Here is a 19,646-nt window from a genome sequence, read left to right on the forward strand (position 1 = left end):
GACACCAGTCTACCCTGCTGGGTTAATGACAGGCCAGCACACCAGTCTACCCTGCTGGGTTAATGACAGGCCAGCACACCAGTCTACCCTGCTGGGTTAATGACAGGCCAGCACACCAGTCTACCCTGCTGGGTTAATGACAGGCCAGCACACCAGTCTACCCTGCTGGGTTAATGACAGGCCAGCACACCAGTCTACCCTGCTGGGTTAATGACAGTACAGTACACCAGTCCACCCTGCTGGGTTAATGACAGTACACTAGTCCACCCTGCTGGGTTAATGATAGGCCAGTACACTAGTCCACTAGTCTACCCTGCTGGGTTAATGACAGGCCAGCACACCAGTCTACCCTGCTGGGTTAATGACAGGACACTAGTCTACCCTGCTAGGTTAATGACAGGCCACTAGTCTACCCTGCTGGGTTAATGACAGGCCAGCACACCAGTCTACCCTGCTGGGTTAATGACAGTACACTAGTCTACCCTGCTGGGTTAATGACAGTACACTAGTCCACCCTGCTGGGTTAATGACAGGACACTAGTCTACCCTGCTGGGTTAATGACAGTACACTAGTCCACCCTGCTGGGTTAATGACAGGCCAGCACACCAGTCTACCCTGCTGGGTTAATGACAGGACACTAGTCTACCCTGCTAGGTTAATGACAGGCCACTAGTCTACCCTGCTGGGTTAATGACAGGCCAGCACACCAGTCTACCCTGCTGGGTTAATGACAGTACACTAGTCTACCCTGCTGGGTTAATGACAGTACACTAGTCCACCCTGCTGGGTTAATGACAGGACACCAGTCTACCCTGCTGGGTTAATGACAGTACACCAGTCACCCTGCTGGGTTAATGACAGTACACTAGTCCACCCTGCTGGGTTAATGACAGGACACTAGTCTACCCTGCTGGGTTAATGACAGTACACTAGTCCACCCTGCTGGGTTAATGACAGTACACCAGTCCACCCTGCTGGGTTAATGACAGGCCAGGACACTAGTCTACCCTGTTGGGTTAATGACAGTACACTAGTCTACCCTGCTGGGTTAATGACAGGCCAGCACACCAGTCTACCCTGCTGGGTTAATGACAGGCCAGCACACCAGTCTACCCTGCTAGGTTAATGACAGGCCAGCACACCAGTCTACCCTGCTGGGTTAATGACAGGCCAGCACACCAGTCTACCCTGCTGGGTTAATGACAGGACACTAGTCTACCCTGCTGGGTTAATGACAGGCCACACACCAGTCTACCCTGCTGGGTTAATGACAGGCCAGCACACCAGTCTACCCTGCTGGGTTAATGACAGGCCAGCACACCAGTCTACCCGCTGGGTTAATGACAGGCCAGCACACCAGTCTACCCTGCTGGGTTAATGACAGGCCAGCACACCAGTCTACCCTGCTGGGTTAATGACAGGCCAGCACACCAGTCTACCCTGCTGGGTTAATGACAGCACACCAGTCTACCCTGCTGGGTTAATGACAAGCCAGTACACCAGTCTACCCTGCTGGGTTAATGACGGTTGAGGGTGAGGCTGGTGAGCAAAAGGTTAATGACAGGCCAGTGGGTCTCAACTGGTGAACAGTTTCCAGAAACTCTGTGAAGACTTCCTCCCAGCATGGTAACTGAGCTGGTTTCTATACAGATATCTCGCTTTGTTCATATGTTCTACTATACCTCGTTACAGAGATAACAACCTGACATGTTTTAATTATTATACCTCATGACAGAGATATCAACCTGACATGTTTTAAATGACACCTCATGACAGAGATAACAACCTGACATGTTTTAAATGATACCTCATGACAGAGATAACAACCTGACATGTTTTAAATGATACCTCATGACAGAGATAACAACCTGACATGTTTTAATGATACCTCATGACAGAGATAACAACCTGACATGTTTTAAATGATAGGCCATGACAGAGATAACAACCTGACATGTTTTAAATTATACAGTACCTTAGCAGAGACAACAACCTGACAGGCTGTTCAGTGGTAGTCTAGGAAACAAATCACCTGTGTAATAACTGAATGTTATCACATATACCCGTGATCAATCACATTAACTTTTACTATACCATCTCCTCCTCACAGCTGAAACCATAGATACTGTTACCACCCGGCGACCCTGTGGTTTTGGTTTGGTTCCTGTTTTGGAATATGAAAGTGACTTACCCAAGCCACCTTGGCAGATATCGGTTCTCGAGGCTCCACCAACGATGAACTCTGGGCTGGACACCAGCTCCTATTCAGGGAGAGACGACCAAAGCATGAGTAAAACTGTCAAAGATATTACTGAGAATTTAAATCAAATAAAAAGTACAGATTTTGGGGCTTCCAAACTTTGCAGCCCTAACTAAAGCAATACGCTAGCTTGGGGAGAATAACTGCATAATGAGCTACTAGCGTAGCCTCAGGTATTTCATAGAGCACTGCATTTGTTATATTATCTACTCTACTATTCAGGGACCAATACATGATTAAGACTGTGTTTTGAACTTTTAAAGCAACTGTCCAGTGTTTCCAGATTTCTATTAAATAAAAAATAAAAAAATTGTTACGTTCAAACGGCTCTCCTGCGAAGTCGTGACTTGCGCCATACGCCTAGTTACCTGAATCAGGTCACATGTGACCTAGAATTAATTACAATACGAGTGAAATAGTTTTAATTCCAAAACAATTGTAATTAAGCATGTTTAAAAAAAAAAAAAGCATATTTTGTGTGTTTGAATGGTGTGGGCGTATACCGGTCATTAAAACCATTCATGCGAGTCGACCTGATTGGCTCAGGAGGATTTCACCATAGCAAGCATTTTTTTTAAATAGTCTGGTAGATATGGGGGGGGGGCGGGGCTATTCTCCTATTTATGCTTTGGCCACAAATACGAGTATAGGATGAGTCAACAACATTATCTGGGTATGAGTTAACAGATTATTAACTTTTTTTAAAGTCTGATTTTCACTAGACAGTGACATTCATAGCAGATTTGACTAAAAGGATCAGTCATTACCCAATAATAGTTATGAAATAAAAGCACATGGGAATGAAGAGGGTAGACTGATACACTTTAAAGTCATGCACAAGGAAAGGGCAGGGTCCACGATGACCTAATGTAACCTCAATTGTCTCAAAGTCTACGAGTCGATCTGTTGACAGACAAAACAAAAAGGTGTAGGATCAGATGACTAACGCCAAAGTTCCATCCGAATAGTTGGAGGATGAGTCACCACCACCCTGACCATGTTCCTCGTTCATTTAGCCGTACGCTAACAGTTTCAGTTGTTTTGGATACAAGTGATTCCTTTACGCCCAACGGTCCAATCAAACGGATAACAAGCTTCTGGACACGCCCATCAGACTACTGTGACATCACTGACCCAGGCTATAAAGAGATATTCCCAGTGAGGATTTGGGTTTGATGATAAAGGTTCAGATCAGAACAAAGTATATATATCTCTTCATTATGTCTGATACATATTATAAACAGAAACACAAGTGGGGGAAAAGAAAAGCCCAGATTCTGACTTTTTCTAAATGAAATTGAATATTATTTGAAAATGTTGCATAGGCTGAAAACATTAAAGTAAAGGCAACCCTACAATGTAAGGCCCGTTAAGCTTTATGAACCCTACAATGTAAGGCCCGTTAAGCTTTATGAACCCTACAATGTAAGGCCCGTTAAGCTTTATGAACCCTACAATGTAAGGCCCGTTAAGCTTTATGAACCCTACAATGTAAGGCCCGTTAAGCTTTATGAACCCTACAATGTAAGGCCCGTTAAGCTTTATGAACCCTAAAATGATCAGTCAAAATCATGTTTCTCTTGAAATGTGATGATATTTGAAGGAAACCAGATCAAAGTATGAAAACTGACTGTTTCTTCTACATTGATAAAGTTTGATCATACAGTTACAGTTTCCCCCTCCCCCAAGTCAAACACTTGGATTCATTATTAAGAGGACAAGGTGACATCACCTTAACTCTCATTTGAATACACCAATGGTAACATGATATTCTCTTACCTCATTTAAATAAGTAGAGCCTTGTAACCAACGTCGGAGAAGGCGTGTTTGCAAAGGGGTGTGGTTTATATAGCTAGATAGCTACTCTACTGGTGCCAACATTTGATTATAGGGTGTCAGCAAATATAATTAAAAGTTTACCCTATTCATCTCTGGCAAAGATACTTATATGTTTCCCTTTCATCTGTGTCTGGTGTTAGCTAGTTACTGGCTAGCTAGGTCTTCATCTGTGTCTGGTGTTAGCTAGTTACTGGCTAGCTAGGTCTTCATCTGTCTGGTGTTAGCTAGTTACTGGCTAGCTAGGTCTTCATCTGTGTCTGGTGTTAGCTAGTTACTGGCTAGCTAGGTCTTCATCTGTGTCTGGTGTTAGCTAGTTACTGGCTAGCTAGGTCTTCATCTGTGTCTGGTGGTAGCTAGTTACTGGCTAGCTAGGTCTTCATCTGTGTCTGGTGTTAGCTAGTTACTGGCTAGCTAGTTCTTCATCTGTCTGGTGTTAGCTAGTTACTGGCTAGCTAGTTCTCTGTCTGAGTTTAGTGTTAGCTAGTTACTGGCTAGCTAGTTCTCTGTCTGTGTTTAGTGTTAGCTAGTTACTGGCTAGCTAGTTCTCTGTCTGTGTTTAGTGTTAGCTAGTTACTGGCTAGCTAGGTCTTCATCTGTGTCTGGTGTTAGCTAGTTACTGGCTAGCTAGTTCTCTGTCTGTGTTTAGTGTTAGCTAGTTACTGGCTAGCTAGTTCTCTGTCTGTGTTTAGTGTTAGCTAGTTACTGGCTAGCTAGTTCTCTGTCTGTGTTTAGTGTTAGCTAGTTACTGGCTAGCTAGTTCTCTGTCTGTGTTTAGTGTTAGCTAGTTACTGGCTATCTGGGTCTTCAGCCAGCATGCAACAAAAGGAGGAGGGGGGTAGTCGTTCAAAACTCAGACGCAGTTGTCAAGTCACCACAACTATCAGTGCTGCTGTGAACCGTATCACAAGAGAAATGCCAAACTAAAAATATACATAATTGATGCAATTTCAATGTTGTTTGAGTTGCTTTGTGTATCACCACGCTGGTCTTTTCAAACCTCCTGGTAGTTAGCCATGAGAGGGACATTTTTGTCTGTTGTTCTTGCCATAATATGGACTTGATCTTTTACCAAATAGGGCCATCTTCTGTATACCACCCTTACCTTGTCACAACTGATTGGCTCAAACTCATTAAGAAGGAAAGATATTCCACAAAATAACTTCTAACAAGGCAGACATGTTAATTGAAATACATTCCAGGTAACTATCTCATGAAGCTGGTTGAGAGAATGCCAAGAGTATGCAAAACTGTCATCAAGGCAAAGGGTGGCTACTTCGAATAATCTCAAATATAAAATATATTTTAATTTGTTTAACACTTTTTTTTTGGTTACTACCTGATTCCATATGTGTTATTTCATAGTTTTGATGTCTTTATTATTCTACAATGTAGGAAATAGTAAAAAAATAATAATAATAATACAAAAATTAAAAAACATTGAATAAGTAGGTGTGTCCAAACCTTTGACTGCTGTTGTACATATAAACATACATTAATATGGCAGCAGAAAACAATTGAGAAAACTGAACAGAAACATTTGAGGTATACATCTTGTCTTGTCTGCATCGTCCAAGCCTCGAAGATAAAATGTGCAGCCAGGAAAACGTATTTCCTAAATCAGACATTCAAGTTTTTTCTTCATCTCTAACCCAGAATAGTTCCTGTTTTCTTTGCAATATTTTTTATCAAACAGTACAGCTCTCAGATCATCACATAAAGAACTATCAAATAAAAAGTGAATTGTCCACCTCCCCTAAAATCACAGACAGTACATAGTCTCTCTTCTTCATCTATGTCATTGAACCTACCTACTTCAATTACCAGAGGCAGTATACTGGTTCTCAACTGGGCATATTAGGACGTTTGGTTTCTGGTTAGGTGAGACATAAGGTTGTGAATCATAGCTGTTTTTGATCTGGTTGTCAGTTCTGAGTTTTGGTTTAAACCAGAAATCCGTTTTCTTTGGTGTTGGTTAACTTGTGTTTGATCATATTTACATTGCACCCTAACTTGTTTCTGTTGTAGATCAACTTCCTGTGTATAAAGTTTGTTTGTTTTATTTGGTATACGGTTTTATCAAATATTTTGTTATTTAAAAAAAAACGTTTTTTTTACAGAGATAACGCTTTGGTCTATTTCGATCAATACAAATCCAGCCATAGAGCAGACATTTAGCCTGTGTTTGAACCCAGTAACTTACCCCAGGTCGTTTCCACTGAACACCTCTGGTTTTGGAAGATCTGGGTCCGAGCTATTGAATCCCAAGGACGCAGGTTCGGCTGGAAAAGTGGAACCGTGAAAGTGAACCTCTACTCAGACACTCGCTCCTGAGAGACTCGAAGTCTTGGTTTAGGTACTTCGACGCATTGGCATTGGTGCCAAATCCTGCGGCCAAAGGCCCTTCTTGGCCAACGTTGATGCCACCCCAGCCATTGTACAAGTCGTTTTTCTTCTCCTCTGTCGGGTCGGGTGGCTGACTGCGTCGACACAGTGAAAAGAGGAAAAGAGTTGGGATGCGTTTCACTGGTGGAAAAGTCTAAATTCCTTCTACGCCCCTGGTTTTTCAGGCGTGGTCTGTTGCCTCTTGACTGCAAGTCAAACGACTTTTTTCCTCAACAATATGTACATAAGATTTCTGTTACCGGAACTGTTGCTTCTACACAACGTTTACTTGTTCAAAAGTATTTAGTGTGGATATGAACACTTTTTAGACATATGCATCAAACAATCAACCACCCAATGAATCTGTTTGAGTGTCATAACGGGGAGGATGAACATAAAGTCCGAGTCCACTCTGTAGCCTTAATAATCCATTTAACGCATCAGTCGTTTCTCCATACAGGTAGACAGACAGACGCAGTTGAGAGGTTGGTGTCCGGTGGACGGCCTTCTCCCCTACGACTTGTGAGAGCCAGTGTGACCTGTGTAGATTTAAAATACCAGTGTTGATCGGAGAAAAGATGGCCACATGTTCAGAGTTTGTCTATTGATGTTGTCTTATGATAAAGGGAAAATAACGACTTTTTTTTCTCTCCATAAAATGAAATGCTGTGCTGCTGCACCGGTCTGCCTGTAGTGTGTTGAGGAGCATCAACGGGGGGGTTTGTATGTGTGAGTTGAGTACGTTCATATAAATGGTTGAAGGTGATTCCGGTCTTCAGTCTGATTTGTCGTAAAGATGCAGTAATGAAACACAACACTGCCTCTTTAGTCCAACTCCTCTGTTTTGCACACGATCACAGTAGGCAGGACCGGACATACCAATGGTCGCGTCTATATCAGTACAGTGCGATTGTAATGTAACGTACAGTATGACATGTAGAGGCTATAAGCACAGATAATAACAAGACATGTTCATATAGGCTCAGGTTAGCCAGACGTTACAGACACAAGAGTTTTATAACCACGTCTTTGGAAGTGACGTGCACTTGTAAAATAGCGTCAAAATAAGCTCAACAAACAAAAACACACGACACGACTAATAGAAACAATGTCCATCAATGAAAAGTTGTGCTGCCCTTTACAGTCCAACTCCCTGTAAAGTAACAATGAACAACGAAAGGGGACATGAATAGCCATGCTACCCCAATGACAGGTAGAGCATAAATTAACATGTCAGCGGCCATATAAACTCATTATCTGTGTTTTTTAACATTAGATTGATGATGATTTTGTCTGGACCTACCTCTTGTACAGGGAAGCTGTATGGGGGGATTGATGTTTATGAGGGAATGTTTCGGATGTTTCCAACCTGTTGCAGTAACCATGTCTACCAACAGGGGTCATTTACAAAATGCAGACCTGGATGGACTATCTAGGTAACGCCATGGAATTCAGACAGACATTACAGGGTGTGCAAAACTGTCATCAAGGATTAAAGGGTGGCTAGAATAGAGATTATAGGGTTTAAGGACTTTTGTAGAACAGAGATTACATATGTGTAGAATAGAGATTACAGGGTGTGTAGGAAATAGTAACAGAGATTACAGGGTGTGTAGAGGACTGTAGAACAGAGATTACAGGGTGTGTAGAATAGAGATTACAGGGTGTGTAGGACTGTAGAACAGAGATTACAGGGTGTGTAGAGGACTGTAGAACAGAGATTACAGGGTGTGTAGAGGACTGTAGAACAGAGATTACAGGGTGTGTAGAATAGAGATTACAGGGTGTGTAGAATAGCATTACAGGGTGTGTAGAATAAAATTACAGGGTGTGAAGTACAGTATAATAGAGATTACAGGGTGTGTAGAGGACTGTAGAATAGAGATTACAGGGTGTGTAGAGGACTGTAGAACAGAGATTACAGGGTGTGTAGAATAGAGATTACAGGGTGTCAGAGGACTGTAGAACAGAGATTACAGGGTGTGTAGAATAGAGATTACAGGGTGTGTAGAGGACTGTAGAACCTAGAGATTACAGGGTGTGTAGAGGACTGTAGAACAGAGATTACAGGGGTTAGGACTGTAGTTTCAGGTTAGGTGTATAGAATAGAGATTACAAGGTGTGTAGAGTACAGTAGAACAGAGATTGCATGACAGGGTGTGTAGAGGACTGTAGAACAGAGAGTACAGGGTGTGTAGAGGACTGTAGAACAGAGAGTACAGGGTGTGTAGAGGACTGTAGAATAGAGATTACAGGGTGTGTAGAGGACTGTAGAACAGAGATTACAGGGTGTAGAATAGAGATTACAGGGTGTGTAGAGGATAGAACAGAGATTACAGGGTGTGTAGAATAGAGATTACAGGGTGTGTAGAGGACTGTAGAACAGAGATTACATATTGTGTAGAATAGAGATTAAGGTTGTGTAGAATACAAGTAGAATAGAGATTACAGGGTGTGTAGAGGACTGTAGAACAGAGATTACAGGGTGTGTAGAGGACTGTAGAACAGAGATTACTGGGTGTGTAGAATAGAGATTACAGGGTGTGTAGAGGACTGTAGAACAGAGATTACAGGGTGTGTAGAATAGAGATTACAGGGTGTGTAGAGGACTGTAGAACAGAGATTACAGGGTGTGTAGAGGACTGTGAAAAAGAGGAAAAGAGAACAGAGATTACAGGGTGTGTAGAATAGAGATTACAGGGTGTGTAGAGGACTGTAGAACAGAGATTACAGGGTGTGTAGAGGACTGTAGAACAGAGATTACAGGGTGTGTAGAGGACTGTAGAACAGAGATTACAGGGTGTGTAGAAAAGTATTTAGGGTGGTAGAATAGAGATTACAGGGTGTATAGAATAGAGATTACAGGGTGTGTAAGTACAGTATAATAGAGATTACAGGGTGTGTAGAGGACTGTAGAATAGAGATTACAGGGTGTGTAGAGGACTGTAGAACAGAGATTACAGGGTGTGTAGAATAGAGATTACAGGGTGTTTAAACAGAGATTACAGGGTGTGTAGAATAGAGATACAGGGTGTGTAGAGGACTGTAGAACAGAGATTACAGGGTGTGTAGAGGACTGTAGAACAGAGATTACAGGGTGTGTAGAGGACTGTAGAACAGAGATTACAAGGTGTATAGAATAGAGATTACAAGGTGTGTAGATACAGTAGAACAGAGATGACAGGGTGTGTAGAGGACTGTAGAACAGAGAGTACAGGGTGTGTAGAGGACTGTAGAACAGAGAGTACAGGGTGTGTAGAGGACTGTAGAACAGAGATTACAGGGTTTGTAGAGGACTGTAGAACAGAGATTACAGGGTGTGTAGAGGACTGTAGAACAGAGATTAAGGGTGTATAGAATAGTGATTACAAGGTGTGTAAAGATACAGTAGAACAGAGATGACAGGGTGTGTAGAGGACTGTAGAACAGAGATTACAGGGTGTATAGAATAGAGATTACAAGGTGTGTAGAGTACAGTAGATCAGAGATGACAGGGTGTGTAGAGGACTGTAGAACAGAGATGACAGGGTGTGTAGAGGACTGTAGAACAGATAATTACAGGGTGTGTCAATAGAGATTACAGGGTGTGTAGAGGACTGTAGAACAGAGATTACAGGGTGTGTAGAGGACTGTAGAACAGAGATTAAAGGGTGTGTAGAGGACTGTAGAACAGAGATTACAGGGTGTGTAGAGGACTGTAGAACAGAGATTACAGGGTGTGTAGAGGACTGTAGAACAGAGATGACAGGGTGTGTAGAGGACTGTAGAACAGAGATTACAGGGGTGTAGAGGACTGTAGAACAGAGATTACAGGGTGAGCATGTAAGAGGACTGTAGAACAGAGATTAAGGGTTTTAGAGGACTGTAGAACAGAGATTACAGGGTGTGTAGAGGACTGTAGAACAGAGATTACAGGGTGTGTAGAGGACTGTATAACAGAGATTACAGGGTGTGTAGAGGACTGTAGAACAGAGATTACAGGGTGTGTAGAGGACTGTAGAACAGAGATGACAGGGTGTGTAGAGGACTGTAGAACAGAGGTACAGGGTGTGTAGAGGACTGTAGAACAGAGATTACAGGGTGTGTAGAGGACTGTAGAACAGAGATTACAGGGTGTGTAGAATAGAGATTACAGGGTGTGTAGAGGACTGTAGAACAGAGATTACAGGGTGTGTAGAATAGAGATTAAAGGTTGTGTAGAGTACAGTAGAATAGAGATTACAGGGTGTGTAGAGGACTGTAGAACAGAGATTACAGGGTGTGTAGAGGACTGTAGAACAGAGATTACAGGGTGTGTAGAATAGAGATTACAGGGTGTGTAGAGGACTGTAGAACAGAGATTACAGGGTGTGTAGAATAGAGATTACAGGGTGTGTAGAGGACTGTAGAACAGAGATTACAGGGTGTGTAGAGGACTGTAGAACAGAGATTACAGGGTGTGTAGAATAGAGATTACAGGGTGTGTAGAGGACTGTAGAACAGAGATTACAGGGTGTGTAGAGGACTGTAGAACAGAGATTACAGGGTGTGTAGAGGACTGTAGAACAGAGATTACAGGGTAGAGGACTGTAGAACAGAGATTACAGGGTGTGTAGAATAGAACGGGGTGTGTAGAATAGAGATTACAGGGTGTGTAGAGGACAGTAGAACAGAGATTACAGGGTGTGTAGAGGACTGTAGAGCAGAGATTACAGGGTGTGTAGAGGACTGTAGAACAGAGATTACAGGGTGTGTAGAATAGAGATTACAGGGTGTGAGAGATTACAGGGGTGTGTAGAATAGAGATTACAGGGTGTGTAGAGGACTGTAGAATAGAGATTACAGGGTGTGTAGAGGACTGTAGAACAGAGATTACAGGGTGTGTAGAGGACTGTAGAGATTACAGGGTGTATAGAGGACTGTAGAATAGAGATTACAGGGTGTGTAGAGGACTGTAGAACAGAGATTACAGGGTGTGTAGAGGACTGTAGAACAGAGATTACAGGGTGTGTAGAGGACTGTAGAACAGAGATTACAAGGTGTGTAGAGGACTGTAGAACAGAGATTACAGGGTGTGTAGAGGACTGTAGAACAGAGATTACAGGGTGTGTAGAGGACTGTAGAACAGAGATTACAGGGGTGTAGAGGAGGATAGAATAGAGATTACAGGGTGTGTAGAGGACTGTAGAACAGAGATTACAGGGTGTGTAGAGGACTGTAGAACAGAGATTACAGGGTGTATAGAATAGAGATTACAAGGTGTGTAGAGTACAGTAGAACAGAGATGACAGGGTGTGTAGAGGACTGTAGAACAGAGATTACAGGGTGTGTAGAGGACTGTAGAACAGAGACAGGGTGTGTAGAACAGAGATTACAGGGTGTGTAGAGGACTGTAGAACAGAGATTACAGGGTGTGTAGAGGACTGTAGAACAGAGATTACAGGGTGTGTAGAGGACTGTAGAACAGAGATTACAGGGTGTGTAGAGGACTGTAGAACAGAGATTACAGGGTGTGTAGAGGACTGTAGAACAGAGATGACAGGGTGTGTAGAGGACTGTAGAACAGAGATTACAGGGTGTGTAGAGGACTGTAGAACAGAGATTACAGGGTGTGTAGAGGACTGTAGAACAGAGATTAAAGGGTGTGTAGAGGACTGTAGAACAGAGATTACAGGGTGTGTAGAGGACTGTAGAACAGAGATTACAGGGTGTGTAGAGGACTGTAGAACAGAGATTACAGGGTGTGTAGAGGACTGTAGAACAGAGATTACAGGGTGTGTAGAGGACTGTAGAACAGAGATGACAGGGTGTGTAGAGGACTGTAGAACAGAGATTACAGGGTGTGTAGAGGACTGTAGAACAGAGATTACAGGGTGTGTAGAGGACTGTAGAACAGAGATTACAGGGTGTGTAGAGGACTGTAGAACAGAGATTACAGGGTGTGTAGAGGACTGTAGAACAGAGATTACAGGGTGTGTAGAGGACTGTAGAACAGAGATTACAGGGTGTGTAGAGGACTGTAGAACAGAGATTACAGGGTGTGTAGAGGACTGTAGAACAGAGATTACAGGGTGTGTAGAGGACTGTAGAACAGAGAGTACAGGGTGTGTAGAGGACTGTAGAACAGAGATTACAGGGTGTGTAGAGGACTGTAGAACAGAGATTACAGGGTGTGTAGAGGACTGTAGAACAGAGATTACAGGGTGTGTAGAGGACTGTAGAACAGAGATTACAGGGTGTGTAGAGGACTGTAGAACAGAGAGTACAGGGTGTGTAGAGGACTGTAGAACAGAGATTACAGGGTGTGTAGAGGACTGTAGAACAGAGATTACAGGGTGTGTAGAGGACTGTAGAACAGAGATTACAGGGTGTGTAGAGGACTGTAGAACAGAGATTACAGGGTGTGTAGAGGACTGTAGAACAGAGATTACAGGGTGTGTAGAGGACTGTAGAACAGAGATTACAGGGTGTGTAGAGGACTGTAGAACAGAGATTACAGGGTGTGTAGAGGACTGTAGAACAGAGATTACAGGGTGTGTAGAGGACTGTAGAACAGAGATTACAGGGTGTGTAGAGGACTGTAGAACAGAGATTACAGGGTGTGTAGAGGACTGTAGAACAGAGATTACAGGGTGTGTAGAGGACTGTAGAACAGAGATTACAGGGTGTGTAGAGGACTGTAGAACAGAGATTACAGGGTGTGTAGAACAGAGAGGACTGTAGAACAGAGATTACAGGGTGTGTAGAGGACTGTAGAACAGAGATTACAGGGTGTGTAGAGGACTGTAGAACAGAGATTACAGGGTGTGTAGAGGACTGTAGAACAGAGATTAAAGGGTGTGTAGAGGACTGTAGAACAGAGATTACAGGGTGTGTAGAGGACTGTAGAACAGAGAGAGGGTGTTAGAGGACTGTAGAAAGAGATTACAGGGTGTGTAGAGGACTGTAGAACAGAGATTACAGGGTGTGTAGAGGACTGTAGAACAGAGATTACAGGGTGTGTAGAGGACTGTAGAACAGAGATTACAGGGTGTGTAGAGGACTGTAGAACAGAGATTACAGGGTGTGTAGAGGACTGTAGAACAGAGATTACAGGGTGTGTAGAGAGATTACAGGGTGTGTAGAGGACTGTAGAACAGAGATTACAGGGTGTGTAGAGGACTGTAGAACAGAGTACAGGGTGTGTAGAGGACTGTAGAACAGGATTACAGGGTGTGTAGAGGACTGTAGAACAGAGATTACAGGGTGTGTAGAGGACTGTAGAACAGAGATTACAGGGTGTGTGTACAGGGTGTGTAGGACTGTAGAACAGAGATTACAGGGTGTGTAGAGGACTGTAGAACAGAGATTACAGGGTGTGTAGAGGACTGTAGAACAGAGATTACAGGGTGTGTAGAGGACTGTAGAACAGAGATTACAGGGTGGTAGAGGACTGTAGAACAGAGATTACAGGGTGTGTAGAGGACTGTAGAACAGAGATTAAAGGGTGTGTAGAGGACTGTAGAACAGAGATTACAGGGTGTGTAGAGGACTGTAGAACAGAGATTACAGGGTGTGTAGAGGACTGTAGAACAGAGATTACAGGGTGTGTAGAGGACTGTAGAACAGAGATTACAGGGTGTGTAGAACAGAGATTACAGGGTGTGTAGAGGACTGTAGAACAGAGATTACAGGGTGTGTAGAGGACTGTAGAACAGAGAGTACAGGGTGTTTAGAGGACTGTAGAACAGAGATTACAGGGTGTGTAGAGGACTGTAGAACAGAGATTACAGGGTGTGTAGAGGACTGTAGAACAGAGATTACAGGGTGTGTAGAGGACTGTAGAACAGAGATTACAGGGTGTGTAGAGGACTGTAGAACAGAGATGACAGGGTGTGTAGAGGACTGTAGAACAGAGAGTACAGGGTGTGTAGAGGACTGTAGAACAGAGATTACAGGGTGTGTAGAGGACTGTAGAACAGAGATTACAGGGTGTGTAGAGGACTGTAGAACAGAGATTACAGGGTGTGTAGAGGACTGTGGAACAGAGATTACAGGGTGTGTAGAGGACTGTAGAACAGAGATTACAGGGTGTGTAGAGGACTGTAGAACAGAGATTACAGGGTGTGTAGAGGACTGTAGAACAGAGATGACAGGGTGTGTAGAGGACTGTAGAACAGAGATTACAGGGTGTGTAGAGGACTGTAGAACAGAGATTACAGGGTGTGTAGAGGACTGTAGAACAGAGATTACAGGGTGTGTAGAGGACTGTAGAACAGAGATTACAGGGTGTGTAGAGGACTCATACTGATGACTCATGTGTGCTTCTCTTTCAATGGACCTTATTCATGCGGTGGCCATGACTGTTTCCAAACAATAAACACGGGATGGGAAATCCCAGAGGGTAAAACCACACGTAGCCACCCTCTAAAGCCACTCCCAACAGAATGTATGATGAAGAAATCCACCGAGACCACTATAAAAGGGGGTGTAAGAGAGATATCAAGGGAGAGGCTCTGAGTGTGAATGGAGAGGCGTGTTTCCTCATTCAGTCCCTTCATGACTGCTTACAGTATTTGAGTCACCAGTAATACACTAGGAGGCCTCTGATGGTGTAGAGTAGCATGTTGTGAGTGTAGTATGTCGATAAACATCACAGGGTGGGGCTGGCGAGGAAGCCTGCGTTTTCCCTGCAGGATATAGGCTCGTCTGCTGGTTGAGATGTATCCTGTACAGGGGACGGCCTACCAGGTTGGTCACTTCTAGGACAGAGTTAGACCTAACCCCTCTAGGGGATGGAGGTCTGGACCTCTCTAGAGGATGGTCCTACCAGGTTGGTCACTTCTAGGACAGAGTTAGACCTAACCCCTCTAGGGGATGGTCCTACCAGGTTGGTCACTTCTAGGACAGAGTTAGACCTAACCCCTCTAGGGGATGGTCCTACCAGGTCTGGACAGAGTTAGACCTAACCCCTCTAGAGGATGGTCCTACCAGGTTGGTCACTTCTAGGACAGAGTTAGACCTAACCCCTCTAGGGGATGGTCCTACCAGGTTGGTCACTTCTAGGACAGAGTTAGACCTAACCCCTCTAGGGGATGGTCCTACCAGGTTGGTCACTTCTAGGACAGAGTTAGACCTAACCCCTCTAGAGGATGGTCCTACCAGGTTGGTCACTTATAGGACAGAGTTAGACCTAACCCCTCTAGGGGATGGTCCTACCAGGTTGGTCACTTCTAGGACCGAGTTAGACCTAACCCCTCTAGGGGACGGCCTACCAGGTTGGTCACTTCTAGGACAGAGTTAGACCTAACCCCTCTAGAGGATGGTCCTACCAGGTCTGGACAGAGTTAGACCTAACCCCTCTAGGGGACGGCCTACCAGGTTTGTCACTTCTAGGACAGAGTTAGACCTAACCCCTCTAGGGGATGGTCCTACCAGGTTGGTCACTTCTAGGACAGAGTTAGACCTAACCCCTCTAGAGGATGGTCCTACCAGGTTGGTCACTTCTAGGACAGAGTTAGACCTAACCCCTCTAGGGGATGGTCCTACCAGGTCTGGACAGAGTTAGACCTAACCCCTCTAGGGGATGGCCTACCAGGTTGGTCACTTCTAGGACAGAGTTAGACCTAACCCCTCTAGAGGATGGTCCTACCAGGTCTGGACAGAGTTAGACCTAACCCCTCTAGGGGATGGCCTACCAGGTTTGTCACTTCTAGGACAGAGTTAGACCTAACCCCTCTAGGGGATGGTCCTACCAGGTCTGGACAGAGTTAGACCTAACCCCTCTAGGGGATGGTCCTACCAGGTCTGGACAGAGTTAGACCTAACCCCTCTAGAGGATGGTCCTACCAGGTTGGTCTGGACAGAGTTAGACCTAACCCCTCTAGGGGATGGTCCTACCAGGTCTGGACAGAGTTAGACCTAACCCCTCTAGGGGATGGCCTACCAGGTCTGGACAGAGTTAGACCTAGAGGATGGTCCTACCAGGTCTGGACAGAGTTAGACCTAACCCCTCTAGAGGATGGTCCTACCAGGTCTGGACAGAGTTAGACCTAACCCCTCTAGGGGATGGTCCTACCAGGTCTGGACAGAGTTAGACCTAACCCCTCTAGAGGATGGTCCTACCAGGTCTGGACAGAGTTAGACCTAACCCCTCTAGGGGATGGTCCTACCAGGTCTGGACAGAGTTAGACCTAACCCCTCTAGGGATGGTCCTACCAGGTCTGGTCACTTCTAGGTCTGGACAGAGTTAGACCTAACCCCTCTAGAGGATGGTCCTACCAGGTCTGGACAGAGTTACATCTAACCCCTCTAGAGGATGGCCTACCCGGTCTCGACAGAGAGGTACCTAATTCTAAAGTCGATGTCTGCCCCCTCCCCCGTGTAAATCAAATTAGCGTAGTGTAAATCCCCATTAAAAATTGGTCTGTTTTTGCATTGGATGAATCCACCTGTGTCGCTCTGCCGTACCTGCGGTGAAAGGTGAAAGGTGAAAGGTGACAGAGAGGTGCTGGTCAGACCATAACACTTCCTGAGAATCTTCTGACCAAATCCTCGGTAGTGTCTGAACAGGTTGGCCTACAAACTATTATACTCTGATAAGATGAGACTCTTACGAACAAGATTGTGTTCTCAGTTTTGGTCTACGACCTTCACAGGAGCCTTGGGACTCGTCTGAAGTGGGTCCAGCAGATCTGCCAACTTCTTCTGTCTGTAGAGACGGAAACCGTTTGGTTTACACACTAATAGGACCGCTCTGTGCAAAGGTCAGACTCTTGTTTTTGCTCTAGGATGCCCACATGCTTCACAATACTCGTCTGAATGTCCAGTTGGAAAAAAATGAATGGAAGTATATATGGACACTGTTTAATGACAAAAATATGGGGTTCAATACATGTCAAAAAAACAAACAACTGATTTTTTCTTATCAAACCAAATCTTATTGGTCACATACACGTGTTTAGCAGATGTTATTGCGGGTGTAGCGAAATGCTGGTGTTTCTAGCTCCAACAGGTCAGTAGTATCTAACTAAATGCTTGTGTTCCTAGCTCCAACAGGTCAGTAGTATCTAACTAAATGCTTGTGTTTCTAGCTCCAACAGGTCAGTAGTATCTAACTAAATGCTTGTGTTTCTAGCTCCAACAGGTCAGTAATATCTAACTAAATGCTTGTGTTTCTAGTTCCAACAGCTCAGTAATATCTAACTAAATGCTTGTGTTTCTAGCTCCAACAGGTCAGTAATATCTAACTAAATGCTTGTGTTTCTAGTGCTCTAACTAAACAGGTCCAACAGTAATATCTAACTAAATGCTTGTGTTTAGCTCCAACAGTGCAGTAGTATCTAACTAAACAGCTGTCAGTAATATCTAACTAAATGCTTGTGTTTCTACTAAATGCAGTAATATCTAACTAAATGCTTGTGTTTCTAGCTCCAACAGTGCAGTAGTATCTAACAATTCACAACAATACACACAGATCTAAAATAATGGAATTAAGAAATATATAAATATTAAGATGAGCAATGTCAGAGTGGCATTGAGTAAATACAGTAGAATACAGTACATACAGTATGAGATGAGTTTACAGTATGAGATGAGTAAATACAGTAGAATACAGTACATACAGTATGAGATGAGTAAATCAGTAGAATACAGTATGAGATGAGTAAATACAGTACATAATGAGATGAGTAAATACAGTACATACAGTATGAGATGAGTAAATAAGTACATACAGTATGAGATGAGTAACAGTAGAATACAGTACATACAGTATGAGATGTACAGTAATACAGTATGAGATTACAGTACTACAGTACATACAGTATGAGATGAGTAAATACAGTACATACAGTGCAGATGAGTAAGTATCAGTAACAGTATGAGATGAGTAAATACAGTACATACAGTATGAGATGAGTAAATACAGTAGAATACAGTACATACATACAGTATGAGATGAGTGAATACAGTAATACAGTACATACAGTATGAGATGAGTGAATACAGTATGAGATGAGTAAATACAAATACAGTACATACAGTATGAGATGAGTAAATACAGTACATACAATGTACATACATACAGTATGAGATGAGTAATACAGTAGAATACAGTACATACAGTATGAGATGAGTAAATACAGTAGAATACAGTACATACAGTATGAGATGAGTAAATACAGTAGAATACAGTACATACAGTATGAGATGAGTGAATACAGTAGAATACAGTACATACATACAGTATGAGATGAGTAAATACAGTACATACAGTATGAGATGAGTAAATACAGTAGAATACAGTACATACAGTATGAGATGAGTGAATACAGTAGAATACAGTACATACAGTATGAGATGAGTAAATACAGTAGAATACAGTACATACAGTATGAGATGAGTAAATACAGTAGAATACAGTACATACAGTATGAGATGAGTGAATACAGTAGAATACAGTACATACAGTATGAGATGAGTAAATACAGTAGAATACAGTACATACAGTATGAGATGAGTAAATACAGTAGAATACAGTACATACAGTATGAGATGAGTAAGTACAGTAGAATACAGTACATACAGTATGAGATGAGTGAATACAGTAGAATACAGTCCATACAGTATGAGATGAGTGAATACAGTAGAATACAGTACATACAGTATGAGATGAGTAAATACAGTAGAATACAGTACATACATACAGTATGAGATGAGTAAATACAGTAGAATACAGTACATACAGTATGAGATGAGTAAATACAGTAGAATACAGTACATACAGTATGAGATGAGATGAGTAAATACAGTATGTAGTAAATACAGTACATACAGTATGAGATGAGAGTAAATACAGTATGAGATGAGTAAATACAGTACATACAGTATGAGATGAGTAAATACAGTAGAATACAGTACATACAGTATGAGATGAGTAAATACAGTAGAATACAGTACATACAGTGAGATGAGTAAATACAGTAGAATACAGTACATACAGTATGAGATGAGTAAATACAGTAGAATACAGTACATACAGTATGAGATGAGTAAATACAGTAGAATACAGTACATACAGTATGAGATGAGTAAATACAGTAGAATACAGTAAACATACAGTATGAGATGAGTAAATACAGTACATACAGTACATACATACAGTATGATATGAGTAAATACAGTAGAATACAGTACATACAGTAT

General features: G+C 42.9%; 1 pseudogene; it reads right to left on the reverse strand.

The window, feature by feature from the left end:
* LOC135523369 (calpain-2 catalytic subunit-like) overlaps positions 1-6,641 on the reverse strand; it is a 49,218-nt pseudogene extending 42,577 nt beyond the window's left edge.
* Positions 6,642-19,646: the final 13,005 nt, after the last annotated feature.

This window comes from Oncorhynchus masou, chromosome 31, assembly GCF_036934945.1.
Source record: "Oncorhynchus masou masou isolate Uvic2021 chromosome 31, UVic_Omas_1.1, whole genome shotgun sequence".
Lineage (NCBI taxonomy): Eukaryota > Metazoa > Chordata > Actinopteri > Salmoniformes > Salmonidae > Oncorhynchus > Oncorhynchus masou.